Below are 27,986 nucleotides of genomic sequence, written 5' to 3' on the forward strand. Positions count from 1 at the left end.
GCTAAGTTAGCAACAATGCAAATGTCTATCAAAAATGGATACACAAAATGTGGTGTTTCACTGAATCTCAAAAGCTTTATGCCAAGTAAAAGAAGTCAGACTCAAAAGGCTGGGGTGCCTGGCTGGCTCCGTCAGAAAAGTGTGTGACTCTTGATCTTGGGGTCGTGAGTTCAAGGTATTTAGATTACTAAATAAATAAACTAAACTAAAACTAAAAAGAAATTTTTGGGGAGGGATGACTTCCTCTGAGTTGCAGATGACCATTTTTTAAAAAGGCTGAATATATACAGGACATTCAGCAAAAGCAAAAAATAAACAGGAATAAAAAATATCAGTTGTTGGGCAGCCTGGGTGGCTCAGGGGTTTAGCGCCGCCTTCAGCCCAGGGCATGATCCTGGAGGCCTGGGATCAAGTCCCACGTCTGGCTCCCCACATGGAGCCTGCTTCTCCCTCTGCCTGTGTCTCTGCCCCTCTCTCTCTGTGTGTGTTTCTCATGAATAAATAAATAAAATCTTTAAAAAAAAGTTAAAAAAAAATATCAGTTGTCTAGAAGGTAAGTGAAAGGGACTGATTACAAAGGAGAAAGGATACTTTTTGGAGCAATAGAAATATTCTGTTTCAAAAAAAAAAAAAAAAAGGAAATATTCTGTTTCTTAATTGTGGTGGTGGCAGTTAAATGCTGTCACTATCTCTTAATTTCGAAGGTTGCTACCTAAAACAAATGAATTTTACTATAAGTAAATTATACCTCAATAAATCTGATTTTTTTTTTAAATCTCTAAATAGTTACAGGGTCATGTTATATATTTCAATACAAGTAGAATTCCTATCTGATAAATGTCATGAGATCCAGGCTACATGCTGGAAGCCAAAGACCACCTTTTCCCAACTCAGCACTGTAGTCTAACGTATTTAGCCTGAACTAAAAAGAAAGGTTAGAACAGTTATAAATTATGTTATGAACACATATACAGTGACTTCATAAATCAACCTGGTTATGGATACTCACAGCACTATGGTTTTGTTTATAGATAATAATTAGGTCTCCTTCAGAGCTTATCTTGGGGGAAAATACATGCTTCCCATAATTCCCTAACTACAAATAAAATATTTGAAAAAATGTTTTCCTGTTTCCTAATTAGACAGGTATTTTTTCTGTGTCTATCACTCCAACATCCACATTCTTTTCCCACCTCACCAGAAGGCAAAGTATCTGCACTCATTTCCCTCCATTGTCTTCTCTCATTGTCCCTACCCTTTTATCTTGAAAGAGGCTATTGTCTTTGCTTTTCCCCTCTCTCTCCACAGCCACAGAACTTTATTAGTGTTTTTTTTTTAAAGTAGGTTCCACATCCAACATGGGGATGCAACTCACAACCCCAAAATCAAGAGTCATACACTCTGTCGTCTTATGCCCCCATAACAGAACCTTAATACTTAATGCCTTCCTGGCTCCACTGATATATTTTCAAAAGTTTTTATAGGAAAAATTTTTTTTAAATAGCCTGTTTTTAAATAGCCTGTTTCAACTAAGTTTCCCATACTGCAAATTTTTTAACCAATTTTCTTATCATTGTCTATTCCTTTCTCATACTCAAACTCCTTATCAAATCTATACTCATTTCACTAGCATTACTCTGCTGCTCGTTTACAGTCACGAACTTCTCCTTCAGTCCTCTTTACTCTCCCACTTACGCTCACTTACTCTCTAAATAAATCTTTTTTTTAAAAAGGCAGCTTATCACCAATAATCACATGAAAAGATGTTCAATACCATTACGCATTAAGGAAATGCAAACCAAAACCACAATGAGATACCGCTTCATATCTACTAGAATGGCTAAAATTTTTAAAATGGAAAATAAGTGTTGATAAGGATGTAGAGAAATTCAAATTAGCCAATTTAATCACACTACGTAAGCAACAAGTTCACAGTCTGTGCTAAGATTTCCTAAATTACTCAAATAATATAAAAGTTCTGTCCACTGGCCTGTAAGTTCTTTATTGCAGAGGTCAACTTATTCTCATCTCTTACTTCACCTGTCTGTCCTTATCTTTTCAAACAAACCTGCAAATCCTTCCATAAACCTCTATCTTATTTTCTCTAAGTTTTTCCCCCAAGTTGTTCCCTATGCATTGAAATAACTGTCCCTGAAACCTCATCCCCTTCTTCCTACACTAACAGCTTAAGATCTAAACTCTTTACTGAAGGGGCACCCGGTTGGCACAGTGGGGAAAAGCATGCAACTCTTGATTATCTTACATTGGGTGTAAAGAATTGAAGAAAAAAAAAAAAAAAGATAAATATTGTTAAGCCAATAATAATTGCTTTTGAATCTATTAAAATCAAGAGTGTTTAAAAATCCCATTTGCAGTCAGCCAGTGTGGATGGAACAGGGAAGCAAAACAAGGGGCTTGAACCCCACCATATCAGGGCTCAAAACCTGGTTCTGCCATTCACTAACTGTAGTCATGATCCAGCTACTTATTCTTCCTGAGACTAGAATTCTTCATCTGGAAAGTGAGGACCATAAACTTATTTAAAAGACGAAGGAAAAAAAAAAAATCCCACTCGCTTTTGTACCCAAATAGCTAAATTAAAAATTTTAAGAAACCCAAAATGTAGTTTAAAATTGTATAAACCTCCTTGTTAACTGCCTAAATTATCAATGTGCACGCTCCATCAGTTATAAATAACAGATTGTAGACAAAAGGATACAACACATATATAAATGCACCGAGTTACCAAAACTGTGACTCCAGCAGAACAGGAAAAACAAATTTTCTTCTAGTCTCAAACTTAACCCTGTGAACAACCTGAAAGATATCCCATAACAATATCATTCCCAAGTATGACAATAATTCCAATAAAAGATTCAGTATGAATATTATCAAAATGATGAGAAATTACAAATTACTGGTAATATATTTCTTACAGGAGTTGCTTTTCCTTTTTAAGCAGGAATCCACCATAGGAAAGCAGAGCTTTTATACTGCCTATCTGCATTATTCCATATGTTAGCTACTAACCACAAGCAGCTACTGAGTGCTTGAAATGTGGCTAGTCCAAAGTGTGATGTTTTAAGTGTAAGATGGACATCAGATTTCAAAGACTTATCAAAAAAAAAAAAAGTAAAATATCTTAACATATGTGGTTCTCATTTAGTATTTCTACTGGACAGCATTTAGATATAAACTCTCAAATAAAAAAAATGGATACCAGAGTAAGCCTCTTAGTTAGCGTCTCACTGCTTGGTAGTATCACAGCAAGGTCTGGAACTTCTGTCATCTTTTTTTTTTTTTTTTTTTTAAGATTCTATTTATTCATTTGAGAGAAAGTGAGAGGGAGTACCAGTGAAGGGGAGGGGTAGACGGGGAAACAGACTCCCCCCTGCGTGGGGAGCCTGACACAGGGTTCTACCCCAGGATCCTGCCTTAAGCCAAAGGCAGATGCAGAACTGACTGAGCCACCCAGGTGCCCCAGAACCTGATCACCTTTATTCCACTCTCATTAAGGAAGAAATTAATCCGTTAAGACTCAACTTGAGCATCACCCTTCCTCAGATCCACTCATTCCCCTTCTCCAGCCCATGTGATCACATTCTTTTCAGTACTTTGGACCTACTGCTGCCCTTATAAACATACTGTCATAATCTGTGTGTCTCATTTTTTTCTATCCCTCAAACCACTGCAGTGCCAGGCATCCTTGCAGGCCCTCTGAAAACAAAATCTTTCAGAAGGTTAATGCTTAGCCCTCCTACAACAAATCAAATGTACTGAAACATTCACCTTTATCATTTACCTGCATTAACATGGCAAATATAATAAAATGGATAATTTACATTTTCAAAGTAAGTAACAAGTTACAAAGCATTGAAAAAAAAAAAGAAAAAAAGTCCTTTGCACTGCTGCTCTGAATAGTTTGGTCTGATGCTCTGATAAGAACTCTGAACTCTTGAGAAATTCAACACCCTCGTTAGGTGTAAGTTCACTTATTCAATGTGCTTACAAGTGCAAAAACATTGTGCTAGATTAAAGAAAGATTCCTGGACATGGAACTGATGCAACAATCTTCAACTGAAAATTTTAGAACCGTTCATGGCAGAAGGGAGAAACAGAATCAAATGGTTAATACACAGCTAATTATCTAAACTTCTAGTTACTAACTCCTGTAAGTGCAGTCGCGAAAACTTTTATGTTCCATGAAACAGGAAAGGTTGTGAAACCTATGGATGAAAACATTAAAATACATTGCTTGCCAAGAAACGAACGATGCAAGCAACATGCATACAAAACAGATTTTTGTAAGAAAAAAAAATGCTTCAGAATCTTTAAATTCAGGCAATATTGGGTGGGGGTGGGGTGGGAGTGACTGGGTGACGGGCACTGAGGGGGGCACTTGATGGGATGAGCACTGGGTGTTATTCTGTATGTTGGCAAATTGAACACCAATAAAAAAATAAATAAAAAAAATAAATTCAGGCAAAATTACTTGTAGTAGTTATATATATATATATGCTTGATATCTACATATCTACTTTTGAATTAATTTGAGCTAAATAACAAAATCTCTCTATTCTCAGTCATAATGCTTTTCGGTATTCAAAAAATGGTCTTAATATGAAACAAGCAACTATCTTCAACTGCATAGACCTCAGTTAGAGCACTTCAGTCTAATTTGCCATGGTGAGTAAGAGTAGGTACTAACACCGAGTGTGGCACAACGCTCAAAGGAGTCTCCTGTGGAGACTTAATCACAAGCCAAGGAGGCAAAGGTACAAAGTCTCTTCTGGAATCAGTGTTCTGGACCTCCAAACAGGCTTCCCCCCTCTATACTAATGTCTGCGGCTCTTCTGATACCTTTCTTTTTTCTGCCTCTCTTATAATCTGTGGCTTTGACACAACATATTAAACAATTTTCCCAGCAGAGCTTTTGGGTGGTCCGACACCCACCTGGAACAATTTCAGGGTACCTCTTTAATAGGTAATGTTGTTGGGCAGCCAGGGTGGCTCAGCGGTTTAGCGCCGCCTTCAGCCCAGGGCCTGACCCTGGAGACCCGGGATGTAGTCCCACGTCGGGCTCCCTGCATGGAGCCTGCCTCTCCCTCTCTGTGCGTCTCTCATGAATAAATAAACAAAATCTTCAAAAAAATAATAATAAGTAATGTTGTTCAAAGATGAAGATCTCCTTCCCTACAGCACCCACTGTCCAGATTAAAAATAAAACCACAACCTCAACTTCTATCCGGCTAATTAACAGAAGGGAAGGAACTACCACAGGCGCTCTCTTCCACATGCTTTATCCCCACACTTTCTTCCTCCCTCAGTTTTCTTCCTCATTTCCCTCGTGAAGCCCTGCTCCCGCCCCACCCCCCCGAAGAAATTTCCACAACTAGAGCAATCTCCTTTTTAAAGCCAAACCATTTAGTGAGGAAAAAGAAGTATGCGTTTTTTTTTTTTCCTCCCCTTCTTCGATTCTGTATTGTTCCTCCGTCACTCAGGAAGAGTGAAGCAAATATTTTTCATCTGACCGCACTCCCGGAAAGATGATGCACTAAACACACACTTAAATAATACTGTTCTCCCGAAGCAAGTGGATTCGCGGCAAAAAAAAAAAAAAAAAAAAAAAAAAAGGCAGCAAATGGGAAAAAGTGTGAAGAAGAAAAACAAAAACAAACAAACAAAAACAAAAAGACATTATCCCCAAAGCTGGAGATGGGACAAGGAGGCGGAGGGGGTGCGGGGAGACGACCCAGACGTGCCACACACTTCGCCAGAGGCGAACGATTCAACAAGAGGGCAGGACCGGCCTCAGGGACTCCGACCCGGTACCGAAGGACAAGGGGGGGCTCTGCCCTCCGCCCGCGGGCGAAACTAACTCCCAGGCGCCCCGCCAAGAGGGGCCTACGGGGGGCGCGGGCCCCTCGCCCCTCAGGCGGGGCGGCCGGACACGGCCTGGGTGGAAGCAGGGCCCGGGGGAGGTGAGTCGGGCTGAGGCGACGCCAAGAGTACCAGAGAGAGGGTCAAGGCGGGCGCCCGGGACCGGGGGCCGCGGCAGGGGACCCTCCCATCCTGGGCGCCCCCGGGCCCCTCGCGGCCCCTGCACAGCGGGGCCCCCGGCACCGGCCCCCGCCGCACCTACCGCTCCTCACCTCACGGCGCCCGAGCCTCTGCCTCCACCACAACCCGAGCCGCCGCAGCAGCCGCGGTGCGAGCCATTTCCCTCCCGGCCGCCTCAGCCGCCGCCAAGAGCCTCGGCGGACTCCGCGGCCAGCCAAGCACAGCACGTCACTTCCGGCCAGGGAAGCCCCGCCTTCCGCGCCCAGGCTTCGGCGGGATTGGCTGGCGCCGACGGCCTACCTGAGGTGGTGGGCGGGGCCTGGGCGCGTCCCGCGAGGCTGGAGCTCGGGCGGTGGGGGCCGGGCTGCGGCTTCCCCTGGGAAATGCCGAGTCGGCTCGGGACGTCGCTCCCGGCAGCACCAGCCCGCGGCGGGGATGGGGGATGGTGAGGAAGGGACGGGGGGCGGGGGATGTACCTCCTGGGACCCCAGCCGGCCACTGTGCGGCCGGGCGTCCGCCAACCAGCGAAGTGCTCTTGTTCCCGTGCCCTCTCCAGGGACCTCAGCAAGTCTGCTCCAGCCTGGCCGTGGTTCCCAGATTGCTGGTTTGGGCCCCAGGCCGCGGTGAGGTTAGTTTGCGGCTGGAAAACTTGAAAGGCACAGGCAAGATACGGAGTCCTGCAGGCCAAGCTGCATTTAGCGGCGGCTCACGGTGGATCAGGTGCTGCGGAGAGTCTAATTAGCAGCCCGTCACGTGGACTGCGTGAAGCTCCTTCACTCGGGTGTCTCACGTAGTCCTCAGCGGTCAGGTAAGGAAGATAGCCCGGTGACAGCCCCCGGCTAGGCGGAGACGGCTCTTGTCTGCACCTCAGAGGGTCTTCACAAGGCAATCTCCAAAATACCTGCCTCCCGACCAGTGACTGAGATTATGCTTGTAGAGGTTAGCCCTTAAGTATCCGATTTAAGAATTACATAACCATGTCGAGCAGATAGGAAAATTCTCCCCATTTCACAGATGGTGACGCCGGGAGCAGGATTCAAACTCCAATTCTGACTCCACAATCTGTAGCATTTTCCAGCTTTTTAAATCTTTATTTTTTTGCATTTACCATTTTTATTTCGCTATGCAGAAACATACATTTACCCTGCTCTGTGTGATGCAGTTGACAGTGTAATGGAGAATATATCTTTTTGAAGGCTGAACACTAAATAGTTTAATTACAGTGGAAATTCTGTACAATTTAAGGCTTGGCTCTGAACTCGATTGTAAATATGGACCAGATTCAAAATAAAACTTTTTTTTTCAAGTAAAACACTTTTTTTATTTTTCAAGTAAAAGAAGAAAAAATCAACTTAACACAAGGAAAAAAGAGGAAAACAAAGCAACAGAAGCCCAACAGATTTTTCTGGAGTGACATTTCATAATATTGTAAGCTAACAAAAACAGGTTTCTTCCCCCCAAACAATGACGATTTACATATTTAGGAGTTAGGGAACTCTTGGAAGCTTTCCATGTTGGACGCAGACCAAAGCAAACAAGGAAAAAATCACGTTAATATGTCCCTTAAACAGTGAGAGAAGGGGACACGCTCCTTCCAAAGGCTTACAATCTAATGTGGTAGACTGACTTGGGCCGCAATTCTCAGTAAAACAACAACCACAACAACAACAACACCTTTTTTTTTAAGTTGTGAGAAGACTAAGTAGAAACTTCCTTTCAACAAATAATGGGAAAGAAATCTTTTTTCTCTCTTCTCTCTCCCCCACCCCCCCCTTTTTTTTTTTTTTTTTTTGGTAGAGTGGATGTGAAGTGGATGAAGCCCCTCTAATTACTCTAATAAACATGCCTGCAACTCCCGGGAGATGAGACTGGATGGAGTTCTGAGTCTATGGAAGGAACTGCTCAAGGAAGCAACTGCACTCCTTGAGGTGGCTACTGACTCTTGTCCACCCACCTTTCCTACTCCAAGCTTTCCATCCCTTCCTCCCCTCCCCACCCCCACTTCCAGGCAGACTTTACACACCCTAGAAGAATGTCCCTTAGGAATCTGTTTAGTTCCACAGCATTGTTCTGCTTTATCTTCTCATCAAAGGAGGAATTTGTAGAATTGGCAGCTCTTACCCAAGATTAAAGGGGGAGGGGAAAACATTTTATCTCAGCTGGTTTCCTTGCTTCTGCTCCAGAACTGAGTGTGCCTTCAGAAAGAAGGAAGAGGCCTTGAGAGAACACTGTGTCTTGAGGGAAGATTAACTATTTGACTTTTTTTCAATCTTTTTTGTATTTTTTCTTATGAGAAATATTCTTTCTCGGTCCCAGCAGCAGAGAGCCCTTGCTTGGGTAAATTTCTTGTTGTAATTCTAACTTCATTATTTTATTATGCCTCTAAATGGCCTATATTTAGTAGGCTCTGATTGACCAGAAGGGTTCCAATAAGAAGAGAAAGAAAGGGAGTTTGATAGTTTTCCAGATACTAAAAAACCAGCATTCACAAATTGCCAGGTGTCAAGAATCAGAGTAGCCCTCCCTTAGCAGCTCATCTCTCTGGCAACGGGTGTATGAAGATGGATGTGTCAGCAATAGAAACACAAATTTCCAGGACAAACTGGTGCTGCTCTCATTTGGAACCAAAAGAGAACATAGCTGGCAGCCATTTCTCACTCTCCTACTAGCTTCAATATTAAGATTTGAAGGTAGAGAAAAGAATTGAGGAGGAGGCATTATATTTTTAAGTGTTCCAATCCTAAGCTCCCACAGAGAACAGCACCACAAATATTCCCAAACTTCTAGTACCAAATGAGAATTGGGCAACCTTGTTTTACCACAGGTTAAAAAAAGAGTGATATTTAGAGCATTTGCTAAGGTCAGGCCCTCTTAGTGCTTTACAAGTCATTGAGTTCCTCTAACAACCTCAAACAAGTGCCATTATTCTATCCTCATTTTGTAGCTAAGAAATTGAAGAACAGAGAGAATAACAAATTTGCCCATAGTCGCACAGATACTAAATGGTATAACTGGGATTCAAACTCAGGTCTAACTATAAGGCCCATACTTTTTTACCTTCACACTGCTCCCCAAAAGCCCATGCAGAGTTTAACAGCAAAAAAATAGCAACTAAAGGCCATTTATCAGTAAACCTAGTCTTCACTTTCCTTTTCCAGTGCTGAATCCCCAACTCTGCTGGGTCCTATACCACACAACGTAAAACCTATAGTTTCTACTTCTTAGAGATGACTATCTAAGGCAGATAACACTGTCATAAATGACATTAAGAACATTAAATGTTTAATAGCCAAACTGTATAAAGAGTCTAAATGTCCATCAATTGATGAATGGACAAAGATGTGGTTGATAGATAGATAATGGAATACTACTCAGCCAACAAAACAACTGAAATCTTGCCATTTGCAAGGACATGGATAGAGCTAGAGTGTATAATGCTAAGTGAAATAAGTCAGAGAAAAAGACAAATACCATATGACTTTACTCATGTGTGGAATTTAAAAAACAATATATGTTGGCAAATTGAATTTAAATTAAAAAAAAAAAGATGAATATACAGGATTGGGGGGTGGGGAAAAGAGAGAGGAAAACAAATCATGAGGCCTAACAGAACAAACTGAGGGTTGATGGAAGGAGGTAGGTGGGGGATGGGCGAGATGGGGGATGGGTATTAAGAAGGGCACTTGCGATGATGAGCACTGGGTGTTACATGTAAATGAGGAACCACTGAACCCTTCATCTGAAACCAATATAGAACTGTGTTGTTTAACTAGAATTTAAATTTTTTAAAAAAAGAAACATTAAATGTGTAGATAATGAAAGGATGTGAAGTTTGTAGAAGGAATAGGAAATGTTTGCCTTGTGATTCAGCCAAAAAAAAAAGTACTGAGTCCTTGTTTTCAATATATCAGGCACTATTCTCTGTGCTAGGGATATAGTAGAGAACAAGATGAGGTGTCCCTGCCCTCACAGAGCTTAGAGTCCAAATCCAACAGGGGACACAAACATTAAACCCCTAATTAATTATTTATCTAAATTGTGGTAAGTGTGAAGGAAAATCACAGGCTTCTTTGCTTTATAATGGAAGGCAGAAAGACCTTCCCTGGGAAGTGGCATTGAGCTGAGACCTAAAGGATGAATAGAAATGAGTGACGATGCAGTAGAAATGAGTGAGGATGCAGTAAAAAGCATCCAAGGCAGAGGGACAGTGTGTGCAGAGACACTGAAGGAGGAAGGAGCATAGTTCAGCTAAGGAACTGAGAGGCCAGTGTTGCTGTTATACTGGGAATAAGAGGGAAGTGGCTTTAGATTTGGTAGTGTGGCAAGCAGATCATGCCATGTCTGGGAGACTATATTAAAATTTACATCTTTATCTTAAAAATGAGGAGAAGGGGTTTCAGTTCTCAAATGATCCAAGTTGCATCTTAAAAAGATTTCTTAAGGTTGGATAGAGCATATATCTGAGTGAGGCTACAGAGGATTTAGACAGCCCAGTTTGGAGGTTATTGCAACAATCTAGGGAAGTGATGATGGTGGCTTGAACTTTGCGTAAGACAGTAAATATAAAGCTGAGCCAGGGCTTTTGTCCTTGGAGACAGTCAAGTAGAGGAGAGAGATTTAGAAGCAAGTATGATGTAGTGAGCATTATTAGAGATATATGTAAGTAATTTTGGAAGTTTGAAAGCTCGGGAAAGAAGAGGGGAGGATGGAAAGTAATTAGTTATCTATTGCTGCATATCAAGTTACCCCAAAACTCAGTAGCTTAAAGCAACAAAAATTAACTCACAGTTTCTTTGGTCAGGAATCCAGGTATGGCTTAGGTGAGTGATTCTTCCTCAAAGTTTCTGATCAAGTTACAGTCAAGCTATTAGCTGCCAGTCTCATTTAAAGGCTTGAATGAAGAGAGATCCACTTCCATTTTTACTTACGTAGTTATTAGAAGGTCTTAATCTCTTGAAACATAGGTCTCTTCACAGGGCTACCTCACAACATGGCAGCTGGCTTCTCCAACATGAATAACCAAGAAAGAGCAAGAGAGTACAAGATTGTGTGAGAGAAAACATCCCTGAACAGAAGCTATGGTCTCTAACCTAATCTTCAAAGTGAGGTCCCATCACTTCTGCCATTCTCTATTCATTAGAAAAGAGTCAATCAGTCTTCATGAAGCGGGGAATATGCAAAAGTGAGGCATATACAAAGACTTGAATACTAGGAGGTCGGGGGTTACTGGGAGCCATCCTAGGAGCTGACTACTACAGCAGGTTTCCCAGAAGAGGTAACACTTGAAGTGGTTATATTGGAGTTTCCCAGGGGCATCTCAGGAGAAAGGACATTAAGAAAAGGGTATGTGAAATATACAGTGGTATCTTTCTATAAATTTACTTCGATGATTGCTACCAATATGCTTGCATCTTTGTGGAAAAAAAGATATACAGGGATATTCATTGAAGTGTTATCATATTAGTTTGCTAGGGCTGCCGTAACAAAGTACCACAAACTGAGCAGCTTAAACAATAAATTTATTGTCTCACAGTACTGGAGGCTAGAAGTCTGAGATCAACATGTTGGCATAAGGGAAGTATCTGTTCTAGGCCCTCTCCTCAGCTTATAGGTGGCTGTTTTCTCCCTGTGTCTTCTTGTCTTTCCTCTTAAAAATATCCCTGTCCAATTTTACTCTTCTCACAAGGATGCCAGTCAGATTGTATTAAGTCCCACCCTATGGGATCCCTAGGTGTCTCAGCGGTTTAGTGCCTGCCTTCAGCCCAGGGCGTGATCCTGGAGTCCCGGGATCGAGTCCCACATCAGGCTCCCTGCATGAAGCGTACTTCTCCCTCTGCCTGTGTCTCTGCCCAATCTCTCTGTGTGTCTCTCTTGAATAAATAAAATCTTAAAAAAAAAAAAAAAGTCCCAACCTAAAGGACTTCATTTGAACTTGATCATAAGGAACCAATCTCTAAATAAGGTTGTATTAGGAGATATTAAGGGTTCGGATATCAACATACGAATTTTGGAGAAGATAACACAATTCAACCCATGATAATTACATAGCAGGAAAAGAGTAAAAGCAACCTAAATTTCCAACAATAGGGAATGGGTTAAATAGGCTATGGTATGTCATAAAATGGAAAGTGGAATACTATGTAGCCATTAAAAAGATGGACTAGGGATGCCTGGGTGTCTCAGCGGTTTAAGTTCTTATGTTATAAACCTGTTTTAAGGTTGTGGGTTTTTTTTTTTTAAGTTATCAGTCTTAAAAAGATTTTTCTAGTCCAGGATTTTCTAGCATACTCCTAATATTGGCTCAGTTGGGTTCAATAAATGTTAACTGAGATCAGTCGGAAGCCAAGCAGTGTACAAGGGAAACAATGATGAATACAATATGACCCTGCCCTTGTAAAGCCTACGGTCTAGTAGGCCCAAAAGCAGAAAAGAAAAAACACACAAAAGGTACACAAATAGAAACTGTCAATACACTGTGGTAAAAGTTATGGTAAAATTGCACACTGGTGACAAAGGCGGAGCACCCAGCCCCACCAGAGAAGAGGAAGTGCTCCCAAGAATGAGTAGGCATCATTAGGTAAGGGTATGAAATGATTCTTGAGGCTGAGGGAGAAGCATGAGCACTGGTACAGAGACCTCAAAATGGCTCAGGGTATTTGGGATTACATGGAATTTAAATATTTCCAATAAAGGCAACTGTTCAAGTCAGTGGCTGAAAGATTTTTATTTTTATTTTTTATTTATTTTTTTTGAAAGATTTTTTTAAATCTGTAGAGCTTTATAAATTTTTCACATGGATATATTAACAGATTTTTTTAACCCATTGTCCCATATGATGGGTCCTGATTTTTAATTATGGTCACTGAGCTGACAGTAATCTCCTTGTCTTCTGAAATCCTAACATCTAACTACTTACTCAGTTTAGTCCTCAATTATCTCCTGTATTAGAGTATTTTCAAATTGTTTTATAATTATGGCTTCCTTCTACCTATTGAGTTCTTACTGTTAGGCATTGTGTTCAGTATTACCAAAACTGTTGTATTTAGTCCAAAGCTTAAACTTTTTACCACTACCATCCTCAGTGTCTCCCAGACAAGATCATAAACTCCCTGAGTGCAGAAAGCAAAGTTTTCCCTTCTCATAGTTTCCCTACTCAGCCTCTCTCCCACTTAACTCCCTGCATGTATAACTTCCTTTACACCCCCTCCAGCTTCTGCCTAATTTCTTTGCTTCCCACTATAACAAAACTCAGAACTGTCTATACTTGCTGGCTTTCTCACCCCACGGGGCTTTAATCCCCTCCATATACTGAAATGTCTCTGATCAAATCACTGTTTTCCTGCACCTTGCCAAATTCAGGTCAACTCTCATCCTTCTGGACCACTCAGCAAAAGTTTTTGATCCTAGTGATCACTACTTCCTAGAAGCACTTTGCACTTTAGACTTTCATGATGCCAGGTCCTCTTTGTTTTCCTTCAAACTTCCTGCCTGCTTCTCAGTCTCTTATCAGCTCCTTCCTTTTCATCAGATTTCCAAAGGTAGCAGTGCACCAAGACTTAGTCTACAAGTCTTTTTTTTTTTCTTCACTTATACTAACGAGGTGATCTCAAGGAGCCCAATGCAGGACTCGATCCCGGGACCTCAGGATCACGGTCCTGGGCTGAGGGCAGATGCTAAACCGCTGAGCCACCCCAGCATCCCTAGGCCAATGATTCTTTTTTTTTTTTTAGGCCAATGATTCTTAATATATCCAGTCCCTGACTTCTCCCCTGAAGTAGATTTGTGTAGCCATCTACTCGATATCTCCATTTGGATGTTGGATGGACAATTCAAAATTAAGATAAGCACAGATTAAGAACTCTCAATTATTACTCCACATCTGTTCCCCACTTCCCCATCCTCTCATCCCCCACATCCATCTCCATAATTGGCACCATCAGCCCAGGAACGTAGGCCAAAAAGTTAAGAGTTATCCTTGATGCCTCTCATTTCCTCACATTTCAGTCAATGAGTTCTACTTGCTCTACCTCCAAAATATACCCTACTGCCTAAACTGACCCTCCTTGCTGTCTCACTGCTGCAATTTGTTGCAAGCTACCAGTCTTAATGGGCCTTCTCTTATCCAGTCTTGCTCTGTTAAGTTTGTTCTCCAAGCAGTAATTGGAGTGATTTTAAATGGTAAATCAGGGCAGCCCGGGTGGCTCAGTGGTTTGGCGCCTGCGTTCGGCCCAGAGTGTGATTCTGGAATCCCAGGATGGAGTCCCACGTCAGACTCCCTGCATGGAGCCTGCTTCTCCCTCCGCCTGTGTTTCTGCCTCTCTCTGTGTGTGTCTCTCATTCTTTAAAAACAAACAAAAAGATGTATTTATTTAAAAAAAAAAAAAAAGGTAAATCAGATCACCTTACTCCTGACTAAAGCTGTAGTAGCTTCTGATTGAGAAGCTTACTGAGAATGAACCTTGCCTTGACTTACAAAGCCTTGCACTATCTGATCCCTGTTTACCTCTCCTGAGTGGCTCTGCACCTTGCTCACTATGTTTCAGCAATACTGGCCTTTCTATTCCTACATAGATAAGCACAGGTAAGTTCAGTCCTGCTCTAATGACTTTACACTAGCTATTCCCTTTGCCTGGAATGCTGTCCTTTGGGTTTGGCTGGCTCCTTTGTGTCATTCAGATCTCTGCTTAAATGTTACCTGCTTTCAGATCTCTGCTTAAATGTTACCTGCTTAAGGGCAGCATGATGGTTCAATTGGTTAAGCAAGCATTCAGCACAGGTCACGATCTCAGGGTCAGCCCTGCATAGGGCCCTATGCCCAGGGTGGAATCCGCTTGAGATTCTCTCTCTCTCCCTCAGCCGCTCCCCCTTCTTCTGCACACACTCTCCCTCTAAGATAAGTAAATATATTTTAAATAGGGGCTCAGTGGTTTAGTGTCTGCCTTTGGATCAGGTCGTGATCCCAGGGTCCTGGGACCAAGTCCTGCATCCCCTTCCCCACAGGGAGTGTGCTTCTGCCTCTGCCTATGTCTCTGTCTCTCTCTGTATGTCTCTTATAAATAAATTCTTAAAAATCTTTTTTTTAAAAAGTCACCTGCTTAGAGATAACTAACCTGACTGTCCAATCTAAAATAGTCACCTGGTCCTCAGGTACATAACATCCCTTTACTTTAATGCTCTGTGAAGCATCAATCACTTCCTGATACTTTTTTTTTTTTTTTAGAAATTCAGTTTTTTAAAAGATTTTATTTATTCATGAGAGATACAGAGAGAGAGAGAGAGAGAGAGAGAGAGGCAGAGACACAGGCTGAGGGAGGAGCAGGCTCCATGCAGAGAGCCCCGGGGCTGCCCACTTCCTGATACTTTAAAATTTTTATTTTAGTTCACTGTTTGTCTTCTACACTAGAAGGTAAGCTCCGTGGCAGTGGAGACTGATTTGTTCACCACAAATTCCTATACATTTAGAGTAGTGCCTGGCACAGAGTAGGAATTTAATAATTATTGAATGGATGAATGAATCTACTTCTATTTATGTTTAATATCTCCCCCCTCCCAGTTAAAATGACAGTTAAGACCAATGTCTTAAAAAAAAAAAAAAAAAAAAGACCAATGTCTTAAAGGACCTAGAAGTGAATGTGAATTATGAAAGAAAATATCATTTAAATGAAAGTCTTACTTTATAAACCAAGGGAGGAGAACATTTATACTGCCACTGAAGCTTTAAAAAAGATTCAGTTGAGAGTTACTATATAAAACATAAAATTAAGTTGGAAACTTTTCAAGGAAGAACTATCAACTGTTTCCTTCATGTGCTTCAAAAAGAATATCAATTTTGTGCATCATAAAAGTTATATGTGTAGGCAATGACTCACAAGAGGAATAGACAACCTACTCTTTTCTCTCCTCCTCTCTTCTCCCTATAAATATCATAAAGAAACAGCTATGACAGGCACTTGAGAGAGCAGCTAACATTTTCTGAGAGCTCACTGGGTGGTAGACTCTCAAAGTCTAATGGATTAGTGGATTAACTCATTTATTCTTCACAACAACCCTATGAGGAGGGAAAAATTCCATTTTACAGATTTGAGGCACAGAGAAGTAAAGTAACTTGCCTGGGTCATACTGTAAGTGGTAGAGCAGGGCAAGCTGACCCCAGTGCCCAAGCTCTTAATCATCTACCATGCTCTTCTAAGGGATGGCATTTCAATGTACATGAATGTCTGTCACCACTGTCATCCTCTTTAAGATTATGGAGGATGAAAAAAAAAAAGATTATGGAGGATGGCAAGGAAAAATACATGAGAGTATGGAGGGAAGTGTCAAACCAAATAATCCATAGGCTTTTCTTTTTTGAACCATGGATCCTTTGGCAGTCAGATGAAGTCTATAGACTCTTTTTTGGACTAATGTTTTTACTTGCAAAGCTAAAGTACAATTGGGAACCAAGTACTTTGAAATATAGTTCTCAAAATATTAAGTCAGCATATATAGTCAGCTATAATAATATACATGCTTCCTTATTAAGGTACTAAGTAAGATCTAATACCAGGTCTAGTGACTACCATAATTTCATAGTAGTATGAGAATAAATGATATTTCAAGATACTTTTAACTGCTATAGTGTGACATAGAAATATTTCTTGGGATATCTATTGGTGACAAAGTCACAGATACTATTAACTACTGTGACTTGTTGCCTACATTAGTGATGGAAGGAATTGATAAATTTCTGTTAGAGATTTATAAAAATAAAGATGTTATTTTTTTCTTAAGTTTTCATTTAAATTCTAGTTAGTTAACATACAGTATAACATTAGTTTCAGGTGTGTAATATAGTGATTCCATTCCATGTTTTCATACAACCCGGGGGGGGCTCATCACAACAAGCACACTCCTTAATCTCAGTCACCTATTTAACCCATCCTCCCTACCTCCTCCTGCATACCCCCACCCCTGGAACCATCAGTTTGTTCTCTATATTTAAGAGTCTGTTTCTTGGTTTATCTCCCTCTTGTTTTTCCGTTTGCTCATTTGTTTTGTTTCTTAAAGTTCACATATTAGTGAAATTATATGGTGTATGTCTTTCTCTAACTTATTTTGCTTAGCATAATACTCTCTAGCTCCAATGTTTATACTAGCATTATCTACAATAGTAAAACTATGGAAACAGCCCAAATGTCCATCAACTGACAGATAAAGATGTGGCATATATATATGCCATATATATATGCCTATATATATATATAAAACCTGCCTCTCCCAGTACTTGGTTCCCAAGTACTTTAGCTTTGCATGTAAAAAACATTAGTCCAAATACATATATATATATATATATATATATATATATATATATATAGGAATATTACTCAGCCAAAAAAGGAATGGAATCTTGCCATTTGTAATGACATGGATGAATCTAGCCAGTATTATGCTAAGGGATCGTTTTTTTTTTTTTTTTAAGATCTACTTATTTTATTTATTTTTAAAGATTTCATTTATTTACTCATGAGAGACACAGAGAGAGAGGCAGGCTCTCTGCAGGGAGCCCAATGTGGGACTTGATCCCAGGACCCCAGAATCACACCCTGAGCCCAAGGCAGACGCTCAACCGCTGAGCCACCCAGGCATCCCTTATTTATTTTAGAGAGAGAGTGCATGAGTAGGGAGAGAGAGGGAGAATCTCCAGCAGACACCAAGCTAAGAGCCCAATGAGGGACTCAATCCTAGGACCCTGAGATCATGACCTGAGCTGAAAACAAGAGTTGGACACTCAGCCAACTGAGCCACCCAGATGCCCCAGGGATCATAGTTTTTAAAGATAAAAGTGGCCAGAGTCCCAGTTGGTAAGTAGATGCTACCCTCAAAGCATTTTGATAGCTAACACTCCAATTCCTAGAAGTTTTTCTCTAGAGCAAAGAGAAAAATTCCAGAAGAGCACAGTTTCAACAAAAAGTCTGGATCCAGAAGGAACCAGACCAAAGGCCAGCACAGTTTCAGTAGAAACAGCCCATCTATGAAAGAATCAGACCAAAGGGTAGCATAGTTTAAATAGAAAGGGTCTGGCTCCAAATAAGAAGTGAAGAAACCCATCACAGTTCCAACAGCAACAGCCAGATTGGGTAAAGGAGTCAGAATAAATGCCAAATGAGTACTCTCAGGAAAAAAAGAAGAAAGAAAGAAATAAAAGAAGAAAGAAAAGAAAGAAAAGAAGAAAGAAAGAAAGAAAAAGAAGATAGAAAGGAAAGAAAGAAAGAAAGAAAGAAAGAAAGAAAGAAAGAAAGAAAGAAAGGAGGAAAGAAAGAAGAAAGAAAGAAGAAAGAAAGGAAGGCCTTAAAACAGATCCCAAATAAAACCTGGAGAGCTCAAATACAAAAAGAAAAAAAAAAAGGCACAAAAAGAGTGGATCTTGAAAGCCAGGAGAAGAGTTACCCTCAAACTCCAAGGTTGGTGAGAGAGCAGTGAGCCCAATTTGCTTTGTGGGTACTGGCACCTATTTGCTCACTAGCTTCAGGGTTGTTGGGGGTCTTCTCTGAATCCCTTTTGATCACCACGTCATACCAAGCTTAAAAATAAAACAGTGTTATAAGTAAAATTTTTTTTTCAGGAATAGAGATTTGAAATCTAGATAAGCTACAGCAAAACCATCGGCATGACTGGAAAGGCAAAGAGGACTGCTCTTTCATAGAGGAAAGGGAGGAATAGGGAGGGCTGTCATAAACAATAGGTCTGCTGGTGTAAATTGGGTGTTTTAAGTGTTGTGGCTTTTCATTGTCTGGGATGTGACCATCTCTCATTGGCTGGGTTGTTCTGCTGGGCTGTTTTCTTCCTTCTGCTGGGGTAGTAAAATAATAATATTCATGTGCAAGGTGAGTCTCTTCCTGTTAAGTCTGAAACCACAGGCAGGTTCCCTTGGATTGGTCCCAAGGTTTGGACTCTTAAGGGCTCACTGGGGCTGCTGGTAGGGACTAGATGTGGTAGAAAGACAAGGCAGGAGGTGTGGTAATTAAACAAAATGCACATGAACCAGCCCTTCCTAGCCCATAGGCAGGTTTCCTAGGATGGTCCAGTGTATGAACACTCAGTGCTCTTCAGAGCCAAAGGTGGAGTCAGAGGGCCAATGGAGAGTGGGTGGGCGCTGCTGCCAAGTGCGATGTGGGGCAGGGGACCGGAATGGTAGCCTCCATGAGCTCTGGGCTTCCGTGGGTGCAAGGACACCACCCAGGCCGCTACCACCCCATGCTGTCTGTGAACCCTGATGGGCTAGGCACAGGAGGGTCTTCACTAGATGCTCCAGGATGGATTTGGATTTTTACCCCATCCAAGATCACAGACTTTCCAAGTTCTGTCCATGGATTTCTTGGGGGTTACTTAAGGGAGAGGAGGTCTCTGGATCTCAGGTTAGGAATCACTGTCAGCCAAAATTAGGAGCTGTGGTAATCCAGTGTATGGACAAGAAGTGGGTAAAGAAGAAGGCGGGCAACTGACCAGGAATTTCTGGATTTAGCAATGTAGACTAATCACCGCTTCCTATAACCCTGTTGATTGACAATGCAAAATTAAATGAATTAAAACTTGTTCTGTGATATCTGAGAATAATTCCTTAATTACGTTTCTAACATTTCCTGAGATATAGTTAATTATTATCTGAATTTTTTAAATTAAAGCAAATTTGGGGAAAAAAATCAGATACAAATAGGAGTCTCTTCTTTGGGATCTTGCGGATCTATAGCTTTGGTATAAATGAGTGCCTTGGGCTGATCAGTGCGCTATGACAGCAAGCCTTCCTCATTCTGCCTCTCCCAGTTCCCCAGGAACTTCAAAAGTGGTTAGCAAACAATAATATGGAGGGCAGAGAAGAACAATTTCAGAGTATGTGTGGGACAACCTAAGGTTACCAGGAGTATCCTGAAGACCTACAGTGATGATCAGCACAATGTGGACAGTAACATAAATGTGACATCATTTGTTACTATAATTTGAATAGTCAGAAGAAATACAAATTATACTTATATTGAAACTTCCCACTACTAGGAAGCTTTGTAATAATTTCTGAATGAATTCAATGGTTACTATGTATCAGGGACAGTTTCACGCACTTCATACACACTTACATGCTAAATTCTTAGAGCAAACTTATGAGCTAAATGCTATTATCTTCATTTAAAGTTGAGGAGATGGACATACAGAGAGGTAGAAGTATATTCTTGAGTCTAATTAAATGCCATATTAACTATACACTAGCTGCTCTAACAATAAACTTTGAAATCTGGGTGGCTTAACACAATAGACAGTTATTTTTCCCCTGCATAGGTCCAATTTGAGTGGGGTGTTGAGGAACCTAGACTGATGGAAACATCTACCATCTTCAATACATCACACCCAAGGTTTCTTGCACTACATTAAAGTGAAGTATATCCAATCCCATGGGCTAGAATTCACTTACCCACACTTAACTGCAAGGGAGGCTAGGAAATGTAGTGAACTGTGGGTCTAGAGATACATTGGGAAACCGATTTAGTAACCAGCTATATGGTCTCTGTCATGCCAACAAACCAGATAACTCTCTTGGTTCAAGCAGAAAGTTCCCCTTTTATTTTTCAAAATGTGCTCATTAATGAACTAAAACCACTTTAAATGAGATTTGTGGGACGCCTGGATGGCCCAGTGGTTGAGCATCTGCCTTCAGCTCAGGTCCTAATCCTGAGATCCGGGATCGAGTCCTGCATTGGGCTCCTTGCAGGAAGCCTGCTTCTCCCTCTGCTTATGTCTCTGCTTCTCTCTTTGTGTGTGTCTCTCATGAGGAAATAAATAAAATCTTTTTTAAAAATGAGATATGTGCATGTTTTTTTCTTAAGGGAAAGGTAATTATCTGCCTCTATACTGACGGCATGGTGTTATTACCGCTCAGCAGGCTCTGAATCTTTCTGTATAATTAGGCTTGAGATCAGCTCCTCTTACGTTCAAATATTGTTTTCGGTAGCTATCTTCCAACATTTAACTGATCTATTGCCAAAAAAATTGTACAATACATAAACTATGCAGTTATCTGGAAGTTAACTTATTAACTAAGGTATTCTCTTAACTAATAGAAACTAGAATGACCTTGACCACACATATGTGAAAGAACTTTAGGGCCGGAGTCATTATCTGTTTGTGTGTTTAAGTGGGTCCAGATCTATCTTTTGAGAACAGTCTTAGACCTATTTCCAAATGGCAGTAGGATAGTTTCCCTTTCACTCTATCATACTGTTAGACTTCTTATTTCTCTGGAAGAATGTCAGTCCTGCCTTCAGCTTTATTAATTGTTGAAACAATTATTAATTAGCTGCAAAGACCATTTCCATTCTAGTTAGAGAACTAACTTCAAACTCTACTGTATATTATTCATTATTCATCAAAGACTCAAGTGAAAGAAGTAATACTCATTCAGGATTGAAGGATAAGTAATCCATCCATTTCTCCAGACATTCTAAATGTTATCCCTGATTTATAGCTGCCAAAATAGTTTATAGCTAAACTGCCTCTGGTCCCTTATAGAATTGCTTTTCACAGAGTTGCACTTTGGCTTTACACACTCAAAAGTTGGTTATAAGCGATGACCCTAGAATTCTTGCTGTGGTATTTATTGTGGGTATATTGTTGAGGACTTTGACCATTATGTCATAGAGTGACTCATAATGAAAGAACATTTTTCTCAGAGCTTAATACAAGGAAGCTACACCTACATATTTTCCTAAAAGAACTACTTCATTTTCTATCATAGGGATACTGAATTTCTTACTAGTTCACATTTTCTTATTGCTTTGTTCCTGGAAGCTCAGAATCAAAGATTCAGCCCAGATCTAGCTATTGTTTAGAACTGTATAACCTGCACCTTTTGTATATCAAATCGTAAAGGTTGACTTCAGTATATTTTCCTTCTCCTGTTTGCCTTTAACTCCTCACCTCCTCTCCAGTTATTTAACTCATTTATTTCCTGTTGTATTTCTGTAAGTTGCTTTGAATCCTCTCGGGAACATACAAAATATTTACATATTTGAGAATGTATTTACATGTGTATGTCTATAAAGTAATGCTCAAGTATTTGGAATAGCACACAAAAGATGTTGAGCTAAATGTTTGCTTAAATACTATTATCAAGGGATCCCTGGGTGGCGCAGCGGTTTGGCGCCTGCCTTTGGCCCAGGGCGCAATCCTGGAGACCCAGGATCGAATCCCACATCGGGCTCCCGGTCCATGGAGCCTGCTTCTCCCTCTGCCTGTGTCTCTGCCCCTCTCTCTCTCTGTGTGTGTGACTATCACAAATAAATAAAAATTAAAAAAAAAATACTATTATCGAATAGTTTTCATAAAAACAAGTTTTGGATTAGGATTTTTGTTCCTTTCTCAACACTCTACTGTTTTTTTCTTTTTTTTTTTTTAAGATTATTTGTTTGTTTATTTATTTATTTATTTTATGATAGACATAGAGAGAGAGAGAGAGGCAGAGACACAGGCGGAGGGAGAAGCAGGCTCCACGCCGGGAGCCCGATGCGGGACTTGATCCCGGGACTCCAGGACTCGATCCCGGGACTCCAGTATTGCGCCCTGGGCCAAAGGCAGGCGCTAAACCACTGAGCCACTCAGGGATCCCCAACTCTACTGTTTCTAACATTTGTCCCCCAAACCATGCCACAATACCCTCCCACCCTTGCTTTTTCTTAAGCTCTTCCCTACCTCTTCTGCTCCTCCTTGCCAAATCTTCCTCTGAGGCCTCAGACCTTGCTGCTCTCTCAGTCTGGAATGTTCTTCTGTTTTTTTGTTTTTTTAAGATTTTATTTATTTATTTATTTATTCATGAGAGACACACAGAGAGAGGCAGAGACATAGGCAAAGAGAGAAGCAGGCTCCCTGCAAGAAGCCTGATGTGGGACTCCATCCTAGGAGCCTAGGATCATGACCTGAGTTAAAGGCAGATGCTCAGCTGCTGAGCCATCCAGGTGCCCCTGGAATGTTCTTCTGTTATGGGCTCCTTCATCATGTCTCCTCAGAGAGGCTTCCTAACCCCCTTCTCTCTAAAGCTGGTTTATCCCCTACCTATCCCACATCATTGCTCTTCTTCATAGTACCTTGTGTTTGTGTTTTTCTTCATAGCATCACATTGTCTTCATTTTATTAATTCACTTCCTAGTTATCTGTCTCCTCCACTAGATTGTGAACTCATGAGAGAAAGTACTGTTGTTTGCTTCATCTAGGTCTTAAGATGAATGAATGAATAAGTGATCCAGCCCAAGAACTGCAGAAACTCTCTTCTGACTCTTCTACACCCTAAAGATAGTTCCTTTTTCTGAACTACTGAATTTACTCCTGTCTGACCGCAATTACTCATCACATTTCAAGGCTTTGATTCCTCTTTGTTTCCTGTTTCAGTATGTATTTCCTCAATTACATTGTGAGTTTTTAATAATTTGACTAATGGATTAGAGGAACACTGAAGATATAGCCAGTAGTAAATGGATTTCAGTAAAGGATTTAAATAGTTTCTTATGATATTCCTGAGGTCAATGGTGTCAGAAAGGCAAGAAGGGGAGGTAGAAAGGGAGCTTACATTGATTAAGAACTGCTTAGATTAGGCAAGACAACAAGTGAATGTAAGTGGTTGGAAGGCAGATTTCAGCTCACTTCTTTAACAATAAAGGTAAGTCAAGAATAGAATGAGTTTCCTTGGGGCACCTGGGTGGCTCAGTTGGTCAAGGGGCTGCCTCTGGCTGAGGTCATGATCCCAGGGTCCTGGAATCAGGCTCCCTGCTCTTTGGGGAGCCTGCTTCTCTCTCTCCCTCTGCCCCTCCTCATTGCTCATGGGCTCTCTCTTTCTCACTCTCTCAAATAAATCTTTTAAAAAAGGAAAAAAAAATGAGTTTCCTTGGAAGAGTGATTCATTTAACAAAATGTATTGAGCACATTTCACATGGTAGGCATAGTCTTGGGCACTAGAGATGGAGTGTGAATAAGACCTGGTCCCTGTTCTCACAGTATTGACAGTCTAGTGGAGGCTGGGAGGAATCTATTTCAGAAAATGTTCTATCAGGCCTGGAATCAGGGATTCTGGCCCTGGGCAGAAGCTAGATTCAGGAGGTATGAGAAGGAAATGAGTGAACATTTTTTAAAAAAAGATTTAATTGATTTATTTGACAGAGACAGCACAAACAGGGGGAGTAGCAGAGGGAGGCAGAAGCAGGGAGCCCCATGCAGGGCTTGATCCCAGGTCCCTGGAATCATGACCTGAGCTGTAGGCAAACACTTAACCAACAGAGCTACCCAGGCTCCCCAGAAATGAGTGAACATTTGTTGAGGGCTTACTGTTTGTCAGGCACCATTCAAAGCACCATACACAGCCTCCATGGTCCCTTAAGACCTGTAGATCCTTGAGGGGAGGAACACTGTAGTGCTCTTGGGTTCCCTGGGGCACCAAGTGTTGCTGTGCACATAGGAGACATTTGGTACTCAATTGATTATTATATCATCCAAGTTCTTCAGTGGTAATGAGATGCTAGTAGCATTCTTGTGCTCATTACACAGATGGTAAAATAAAAATTAAGAATAATACAAAAAATGGGGCCTCTGGCTGGCTCAGTCAATAGAGCGTGTGACTCTTGATCTTGGAATTATAAATTTGAGCCCCATGTTGGCTATAGAGATTATTTAAAAATAAAATCTTAAAAAAAAAAAAAAGAATAACACAAGAAAACAAGCTAAATTATTTGCCAGAGGCCACTTTTTACAGTTGTCATCAAAGCTGGATTTATACTTGGGGCTTCTTAACCTCTAGTCCTTGGCTTAGATTTCAAAGCGATACCTCTTCTTCCAAATATGTGAGGTAACTGTAATTGCTACAAAGCCAGTCATTATAGGGATGCTAAAATGTTATAGCTACAACTATGCCACCTGTAATAAGAACCTTGATGGAAACTCTAGACACTATTTTAAATATGCCACAAGTTTTGTTTCCCCTACCTTTACATAAATGAATTTTTTTAAGAAACAAGGAGATATTTTATTGCATTTGATAATACTACCATAAGCCTTAGAAAAGCTCAACTCCTGTAGGCACACATCCAAGGAACAGTGGTAAAGAGGAATTCAAAGTAAAACCAGATGTTAACATGGTGTCCATCCCTTTGTTGCAAATCTGCACAGTTGGGTTAGAGGGTGTCCATGTTCACGCCCATTCTTTGTCATGAACTTCCACTTGTTAGATGGTTCATGCTCGTATGGACACCAATGACTCAGTGGACACACACATATTGCATAAGGAGGATAAACTGGAAGGAAAATATCCTATGATTGATAGTGGCTATTTTTACATGGTAGGATATCAGTGTTTTCAAATCTTCTACATTTGATTTTAAGTCAAAGGAATAGTGAATAAATACAATAGGATACTTTGCCTGGGATAGAATAGGTACCCCTAATAAAGTCTGCTTTATTTTTATTTATTTACTTTTTTACTAAAGTTTGCTTTAAATCATATTCAAAGCCTTTTTCCACAAGTGTTTTCTATTATTTCTATTATTTTTTATTGAAGGATAATCTTTTTAAAGATTTTATTTATTTATTCATGAGATACAGAGAGAGAGAGAGAGAGCGAGAGAGAGAGAGAGAGAGAGGCAGAGACACAGGCAGAGGGAGAAGCAGGTTCCATGCTGGGAGCCCGATGTGGGACTCCCAGGGACCCTGGGATCACACCCTGAGCCAAAGGCAGAGGCTCACCCACTGAGCCACCCAGGCATCCCTATTGAAGGATAATTAATGTACAGTGTTATATTAGTTTTGGGTGTACAATATGATTATACAATTCTATATATCACTCAGTGCTCATCAAGATAAGTAAGTGTACTTTTAATCCCCTTGTTCTATTTTACTCATCCCCTCCCTTCACCTCCCCTCTGGTAACCACCAGTTTGTTCCTGCATTTAAGATCTTTTTTTTGTTTTGTTTTGTTTCTTTTTTCCCTTTGTTCATTTGTTTTGTCTCATAAATTTCACATATGAGTGAAATCATATAGTATTTGTCTTTCTCTGACTGATTTATTTCACTTAGCATTATAACCTATAGGTCTATCTATGTTGTTGCAAATGGGAGATTTCATTATTTTTTATACCTGAGTAATATTTTATGATATATATACTGCATCTATATATACATACCACGTATTCTTTATCCATTTATCTGTCGATGAATGCTTGGGTTGCTTCCATATCTTGGGTATTATAAATAATGCTGCAGTATACATAGGGCTGCATATATCTTTTTGAATTTGTGTTTTCATTTACTTTGGGTAAATATCTCCTAGGGGGATTACTGGATCATATGGCAGTTCTATTTTTAATTTTTTGAGGAAACTTCCACTGTTTTTCACAGTGGCTGCACCAGCTTGTGTTCCCACCAGTAGTGGATCAAGGTTCCTTTTTCTCCACATCCTCACCAACCCTTATTATTTTTTATGTTTTGATTTTAGCCATTGTGTAAAGAAATATGTCACTGTGGTTTTAATTTCATGTTCTTGATGGTGAGTGATGTTGAGCATCTTTTCATGTGTCTGTTGACCATCTGTATGTCTTCTTTAGAAAAATGTCTATTCAGGTCCTCTGCCCATTTTAATATATATATATATATACATATATATATATAAAATATTTAAAAATTTTTTTAGATTGTATTTATTATGTGTCTGGTGAAAATGGTCCAGTTTCATTTATTTGCATATAGCTGTCTAGTTTTCCCAGCATATGAAGATACTGTCTTTTTCCCATTGTAAGTATTCATGTATCTTTTGTCTTAGATTAATTGACCATATAAGTGTGGCTTTATTTCTGGACCCTCTACTCTGTTCCATTGATGAATCTATTTTTGTGCCAGTATCACTGTTTTGATTACATAAAGGAAATGATTTTTAAGCAGCATTTTACTTTAGATCCAGCAGGGGGAGCCAGATCCTTGTTGATTAAAAACACCCCCCCCCCCCCCCAAAAAAAATTCCTTAGAAAATACCTTCTAATTTCCGAAGTATTCTATTTCCACCTTCATTTAGTGTCTCTAAACAGTTCTTTCTTTCCTCTTTGAGAACTTAGGGCATAAAAATAAAGTTGAAACATGTCACAAACAAAAACTTTCACTTTTTTGAGTTCTTTTCAAGGCACTAAATTTACCAATTTAGGTAGTGTTGCTTACTCTGCCTGCTGGTCTGGAGCAGGAGAGGAGACAGCCAGAGCAGGAAAGGGTCAGACTAGTGACTGGTGATGGCAGCAAGTAGGAGAGAGCAGCTACCTTCAGGGAGGAAGAGATCGTTGAATTGGATCTTAGAGCACAGTCAGCATTCCTTAGCCTGTCATGGTTGGATTGGCACTCCAGACTCTGGGAGCAATATCAGCAAATAACAGATGCAGTGTATTTGTAGAATTACAGATAGTACAGGAGGAGCATGGTTAAGGGTAGGTAAGATAATTCTGGAAAAGTAATCTAAGTGGGGTTTATTTCAACAATGTTGGATAAAAGCCAATAATAGTAATAATAGCTAATATTAGTAATAACTAATATTCATGTTAAATAGGTATCTAATATTCCATACTTACTTGCTGTTCCAAATGCAGTTGTAAGCACTTTACAAGTATTAACTAATTTAATCCTCACACAATCTGTTTATTATCATCATTTCCAAAAGAAGAACCTGAGGGAAAATGAGGTTGAACAACTTGTCCAAGGTCACACAACTTGAAAGAGGTGGAGCCAGCCTTGGAGCCCTGGCAGCCTAGCTTCAGAGTTTGCACCTGATTTAAATAATGGATCTGCATTCTCTCCTTTAATTCTCAAGAGCAGCTTTCTGAAGTCACTGTGCTATCATTATGCCCATTTGCTATTTGCTATCGTTATGCCCTTCTCTGCACAAAAAA

The 27,986-nt window shown here is 40.4% G+C and overlaps 1 protein-coding gene and 1 long non-coding RNA gene across 6 annotated transcripts in view; one reads left to right on the top strand and one right to left on the bottom strand.

The window, feature by feature from the left end:
• The window catches only part of PIK3C2A (phosphatidylinositol-4-phosphate 3-kinase catalytic subunit type 2 alpha), a 174,919-nt gene that overhangs the window by 109,483 nt on the left and 37,450 nt on the right, over window positions 1–27,986 (bottom strand). The window contains exons 1-2 of one of the 4 annotated variants that reach the window (XM_049099098.1): window positions 6,153–6,288; window positions 4,954–5,141 (exon numbers count right to left, since the gene is read on the bottom strand). The exons of 2 other annotated variants lie outside the window; for them this stretch is intronic. The gene's annotated coding sequence lies outside the window, so the exon portion shown is untranslated. Of the gene's footprint in view, window positions 1–4,953; window positions 5,142–6,142; window positions 6,289–27,986 lie in introns of those variants that run through there. One more of the 4 variants, XM_025459640.3, reaches the window with a different exon arrangement.
• LOC125753282 (uncharacterized) overlaps window positions 6,377–27,986 on the top strand; it is a 29,416-nt gene continuing 7,806 nt past the window's right edge. The window contains exons 1-3 of one of the 2 annotated variants that reach the window (XR_007404724.1): window positions 6,377–6,505; window positions 6,617–6,868; window positions 7,858–11,162. This is a non-coding gene — a long non-coding RNA (uncharacterized LOC125753282). Of the gene's footprint in view, window positions 6,506–6,616; window positions 6,869–7,857; window positions 20,888–27,986 lie in introns of those variants that run through there. The other variant, XR_007404723.1, reaches the window with a different exon arrangement.

Source organism: Canis lupus, chromosome 21 (genome assembly GCF_003254725.2).
Source record: "Canis lupus dingo isolate Sandy chromosome 21, ASM325472v2, whole genome shotgun sequence".
NCBI classification, from domain to species: Eukaryota; Metazoa; Chordata; class Mammalia; order Carnivora; family Canidae; genus Canis; species Canis lupus.